General features: G+C 34.6%; 1 long non-coding RNA gene and 1 pseudogene across 2 annotated transcripts in view; one reads left to right on the top strand and one right to left on the bottom strand.

Annotated features, from left to right (window-relative positions):
• Window positions 1–1,124: 1,124 nt before the first annotated feature.
• Window positions 1,125–6,095, bottom strand: part of LOC143243247 (branched-chain-amino-acid aminotransferase, cytosolic-like) — a 26,215-nt pseudogene continuing 21,244 nt past the window's right edge. Inside the window, exons 10-11 of the transcript XR_013024244.1 lie at window positions 2,349–2,520; window positions 1,125–1,313 (exon numbers count right to left, since the gene is read on the bottom strand). The product of XR_013024244.1 is annotated as a branched-chain-amino-acid aminotransferase, cytosolic-like (transcript). The remainder of the gene's footprint in view (window positions 1,314–2,348; window positions 2,521–6,095) is intronic.
• Window positions 3,497–6,095, top strand: part of LOC143243408 (uncharacterized) — a 7,817-nt gene continuing 5,218 nt past the window's right edge. Inside the window, exon 1 of the long non-coding RNA XR_013024480.1 lies at window positions 3,497–3,881. This is a non-coding gene — a long non-coding RNA (uncharacterized LOC143243408). The remainder of the gene's footprint in view (window positions 3,882–6,095) is intronic.

Raw genomic sequence — 6,095 nt, 5'->3', positions numbered from 1 at the left:
AGATAGACATGGTTTACATGAAGAAGAAATAGTAACATTTTGATGACAGATCTAAAGTTTATTATTTTTATTTATTACTCGCTACAAAATATATTAAATAATTAGATACCCTCCTCTCATGGCTAAGCTGGAAGTCTCACAACTTGAAAAAAATAAAATTCGGGTTTTGATACTTGCGATGAATGATACTTTGAACACAATAACATACAAAAAAATATTAAAATATATAGGAGAATAGCTTTACTTTATCACAACTGACAAAACTGAAATATTCAATGTTTTACCAGGTACGGAACAGCAAAAGCTCTACTCATACTAGAACTGACCACCACAGGACGTATCAAGTTCAAGGCTTTAACTACATCGTTAATGAACTCGCCGGGGTCAGAGATGCGTGCCCTCTCGCTGTTACCGAAACCTCTTACAAAATATTCAAACATAAATGTGAGGTGAATAATATACAAACAAACAAAGATCGCGCTGTGTAGACAGCAGGTTAAAGGTTACCAGGATTAAACTTTTGCATAACAAATTTATGTCAAAATAAAATACAATTGTAGATTTACACAATTGATAGATTGAAAAACGTTCAATTCCTAATAAAGAATATGCTAATTAATTACATACTTAACATGATAGCATATTTCACTACACAAGAGATACACGACTGTGTTTGAAACTATATTCACAACTGGTCAGGGTCCAAAATGGCCAGGTGGTTGTGGCGCTTGACTCGCATCTGAAGGTCGCCAGTTTAAATCCCCGTCACACCTATCATGCTCGCCCATTCAGCCGTAAATCCAATATTTATTGGTAAAGGAGTAGACCAAGAGATGGCGGTGGGTGATGTTAACTATCTACATTTCCTCTAGTCTTACACTGCTAAATTAGGGACGGCTAGCGTAGATAGCCCTCGTGTAGCATTGTGTGAAATTTAAAAAACAAACAATTTAATTTATGATAAAGGTCTTGCCTACCTATCTCTTCATTCAGTGACGAACTAACACCTATATCAAAATACTGTAATCTTAAGCTGGCAATGAACTGGAGTCTATATCAAAATATTGTAATGTTAAGTTAGCAATAAACTGGAGTATATATCAAAATATTGTAATGTCAAGTTAGTAATGAACTGAAAGCCCACCAGGTACATCCATTGCCACAGTCTAGTAGCCCATTGCAGCCAGCACTTGTATTGTGCCCAGGTCCAGCCAGGTTTTCGAAGAAAACGCTGCTCCGTTCAGTAGAAGGATGGAGATGTGGAAATTGGAAGTGTCCTCAGGTAAAGCTTCACGGTAGAAAACTTTGACATTCTGGTTACAGTTATGAAAAAAAACATGATTACAAAAAAATAAAACAATAACGGAATATAAATCACAAACACGTTTCGTTTTTTCTTTTTCAGAAAATCGTAACAAAACGTCAAATTGATATGATTACCAACTACTGTTTCCTTTTAAATATAACCCATCTATCTATATAAATTACACACTATGTATATATTATATAGGTGGTTTATAATTTCTAACAATATTTTAGTGGTTCTAACAAATGTGAAACTTGAGGCAAAATGTTACTTCTAAAACATTTTCAGGTTCATTTTCAAGTAAAGTTGAAATTTTTAAGCAACAAAAGAAATTCATATTTCACGAAATGTATTACACGTACCTATCCACGCAGTAATGAATGATGAGTCGTCATAATATATTCATACACAAAATACAATAATCACTTAGACGATCAGGTTTAATTCAGTTTTCAATTCACACAATAAAAATAAATGAATGTTATATTTCAAATTATTTTATTAAAGAGTTTATTGGCTGGAAGTGAAGACCAAAGGTTTGTGACGTTGTGAGTCCGCAGAGGTACCGCTGTGTCACCGAGTCATAAAACAGAACAAAATGTAAAGATCTATAATTTATTTTGATTTGACAATGAGCGTATGTTACCGAGCACAAGCTATAACATCATATAGTATCAGGATCTACATCCACTTACCACAGATATTGCATTTGCGGAAACATCATCTACATTCCATCTACCAGAAAATTCCATTTGGGGCAACAGCATCTACATTCCATTTACTGGAAACATTTCATTAGGACCAACAGGCTATACAACCACTTACTTCAAATATTTAATATGGAACAACAGAATCTACATATACTTACTACTTGGTGGATTTGGAATATGAATATAATATAATTCTTCCTAATAATTCAGACATGTTGTAAAGTTTTAAATAAATATAGAAGTTGATGGTTATTCAATTTTAAGATAAAACCATTATAATATATTGTGTGTGTATTGGTACTCTTGTTTTTAAAACAAGTCCAAATGGTTACCTCTCGATGTGGATTCCTTTACATGACGAGAGGAACTTGTAGGACCTTGAAGGGAAGAAGAGGATTCTATTGGTTGAGAGGCGTCGGAGGCACTGAAACACACCACTTTGGTTGTAAAGTCCTGTAGCTGGGTGAACTTGTGATGCTTTCCCCTAAAGTCAGTCATGTGATCCTGTTGGGCAGAGGTAAACTGAGTACTGGTGTTGAACGTTCTCAACGGGTATTATGGGCAGTAAGTCTGATGCTAATGTTTGGGTATAACACTCACAAAACTATGACATAGCGACACTGTCCTAGTTGGGTAGTGTCCATGGAGGGTGGGGTCAATGGGTAATGAATCATTCTGTATTCCTTATGGATAATTAAAATAATGAACATCAAAATAAAATAAAATTCATGAGTAAACGATCAATTATAAGGACAAATGGCTCCCCTTTTCATTCAGAAGTAACCAAAGAGGCTGATTAGCTCTTCTGAGTTTGTCAAAAAGCTACAATATGATGAGACCTCAGTTGAAATATCTTAAACACAAGATAGCACAGTCCTCATGAAATCAAAGTCCATTGGTGAGCGCTCTAATCACTAGGTCGTGATAAGTCTTAGTTGTAGATGAGTCTTAATCCAGTAACTAATATATCATTGGGAAGTTGCAAGTGGATAATAATCCAGTAACTCATGAAATATAGACTATAGCTTATGAATTATTACTTTATAACAAGAATCAACAATATATTCAAATGAATAACATCCCAGTAACAGGTTACTAATAAGCCAGTAATAGATGATTGGTTTGAATTTTGCTCAAAGCTACACAACGGCTATCTACGTTTCCATACCTAACTTAGCAGTGTGAGACAAGAGAGAAGGCAGCTAGCCATCACCACCCACCGCCAATTCTTGGGTTACTCTTTTAAGTGGGATTGACCGTAACATTATAACGCCCCTACGGCTGAAAATGCGAACACGTTTGGTGCGACGGCGATTCAAACCCGCGACCTTTAGAGTACCTTAACCACCTAACCATGCCGGTAACAGCTTAAACATGTATAGAGTAACTGATGAATCATCACTCAGGGACAACTGAAACATATAGGGTAACGGATGAATCATCACTTAGTGACAGCTGAAATATACAGTGTAACGGATGAATCACCACTCAATGACAACTGAAACATACAGGGTAACGAATGAATCATCACTTTGTAACAGCTGAAACATACAGAGTACCAGATGAATCATCAGTCAGTAACGGTTGAAACATATAGAGTATCAGATGAATGATAAAATAATAAATCACAAATCGTTTTGAAAATAAGGAGCCAATATTTGTCTCGAGAATACTAAAATTTTATAAAATGCAAGCTTATTTGCATTATAGATAACGAATAATTGTTTTGTTTATATTTAATACAAGTTTATTTCTATCGTTTTAAAAATATATTGTTTATCTTTAGTTTGACTGATCAAGAAATGACGAGAAACAACACATACCTAGAGGAATGTGAATATAGGTTAACAGTAATGTGAAATAAAGTAAGTCTGAAGTGATGTGTGGCTATTGATGTGGGGGCTTGATTGTAACTGAGGGCGAAAATAAATTTTGCCCGAAAATATCAAATAAACTTTTAAATTATATACATAAGATTTATAGTCGTTTGGAAAAATTGATGCCGGTAACTTTCACGCGGAATCTACTGCACTAATAGGTTAAAAAGGTGCAACTGAAAATGTCATGTGTGGGTAATATATTGTTTTGAAAAGGCATAATAAATTTGCAAATATAAGAGCTATAGATATGTACGGAGCTTTTGCAGAATATTGAGTGATTTTTGCTTGAAAAACTGTTGTGGCGAGAATTTTGGGGCAATTTTCTCCATACCCCCTCGCCTCCTACGTTTATGTGTGTAACAAATAAGCTTTGCATCGAAAATATATATGCGACTCAAAACAGTGTATGCGTTTTCTTATAGCAAAGCCACATCAGGCTATCTGCTGTGTTCCCCGAGAGGAACCAAACCCCTGATTCTAACGTTGTAAATCTGAAGAATTACCGCTGTCCCAGAGAGGGACGACTCAAAACTAGCTACTCTAGGACACCATACAAAAAACAATCGAGAACTTGTCTAATGAGGATGTGGAACACTTCTCGAAATACTTTATGGAGATAAATGTTTGGAATGGCTTGTCTCATAAATAGGTAGTGCAATCACATCTCTAGGCTGGACTTCAGCCTTTGATTCTATGAGACACATGAGTGAGATGCAACTCTGAGGTAATGATACGGTCATAACAATTTGTATCAATTGTTCAACTTAGTAGAAAAAGGAGCTATCCATCAGAGTTGATAGAGGATAATTTAAATGGGTAGTGTGTACCATTTGTACACTAAAATATACCATCACATGGCTCTGGCAGATCTTCTTTGACAAGTTCATTTAAGGACTATCTGGAGAACCAATGAAGGATTACTTAAGTGTTAGAGATTTACTTACTCTAATAAAGTTAGTTTCTGCTTTGATAAGGTTTAAAGTAACAACTATGAACAGAAATCAAGAGATCAAACTTACAACAGCAGCTAGTGTGGTGGTACCTTTGACAAAATGTCCTACTGATTGAGTGTGAGAGCTAGGCCAAAGGTTAACTAACTACCCAAACACCTGGTGTTGCAACACAACTCCATCAGTTTCTAGTGAGTAGGTGTAACTTTCATCGTTCTATTATGTTATGGTCTGTGTGGAATGAATGCTGGGTCACTTTAAAGTGAACTGTATGTGCCTTATCCTACAGAAGGTAGACAAGACTATCAGTTTTGATCAACAACACAGCAAATACATTAGAATCAACATGAAGCAGTAGTTACTACTTTTCAAATTCAGAAAGCTAGTTAAATCTAAGACCACTACATACTTGGGCGAAATTCATAGGCAGACGCTTGCACCTAAAGTCATATCTTGTTAAAGTTATTAGCAGGGTTGCCTGTTGGGAAATCTGAATTGAAAAATACCATAGTATTTTCTTGTTATTAATAAAAAGGAGGTTAATACTCTCTGAACAACTCTAATGACAGTGGGTTCTTGAATGTTAGGTGCATTTCTATATGGTTCAGAATACTAGAGTCTGGACAATTTTTATAAAACCCTTACCATTGTCACTATGTAATTGTTTTGAAAGTTTACTAGTAATGAAGGATTTTTTTTGTTTTTTTTTTAAATCAAACAGGTTTATTTATGCTCATCTGATGGGTTGTATAGAACGATACTGTATTTTCAACCTTACATTGCATTAAATAATTTTAATTGGTGTTAGTGAAAATATGAAAATTCATAGTCTACATTTTATGAATGGAACAGCTTAAAGAGAAAGTTACCTCTATGAATTGTTTGTACAAAACTGTAGATAACTATAGGAGAGAATACCTAGATTTGGACTATAGCTTCATTGGACTGTTTACAGTAGTAGTGTATTAGTTTTAATTCATTATGTTCCTTTGCTTCAAATGAATGAAAATTTTCCTATTGATGTTGGATACACTTCAAATTGTACTTAAAAGTAATAACAACAAAGTGGGATGTGATTGTGAAACTAGTACATTTCAAATTTTTTCAAGTTTGGGATACAGTGTTGTAGAACTTGTATTTTTGATACAGTAGTAAGAGTACTAGTCTTACTGCTGCTAATAAATTGTTTAGAAGTTTGTTAAATGATCTTTGTTCTTTACTTATAGAAGAATACCACTTTTGTGAAAAC

Source organism: Tachypleus tridentatus, unplaced genomic scaffold (genome assembly GCF_004210375.1).
Source record: "Tachypleus tridentatus isolate NWPU-2018 unplaced genomic scaffold, ASM421037v1 Hic_cluster_2, whole genome shotgun sequence".
Taxonomy (NCBI): Eukaryota; Metazoa; Arthropoda; class Merostomata; order Xiphosura; family Limulidae; genus Tachypleus; species Tachypleus tridentatus.
This window is presented reverse-complemented; position numbering and strand designations above follow the sequence as displayed.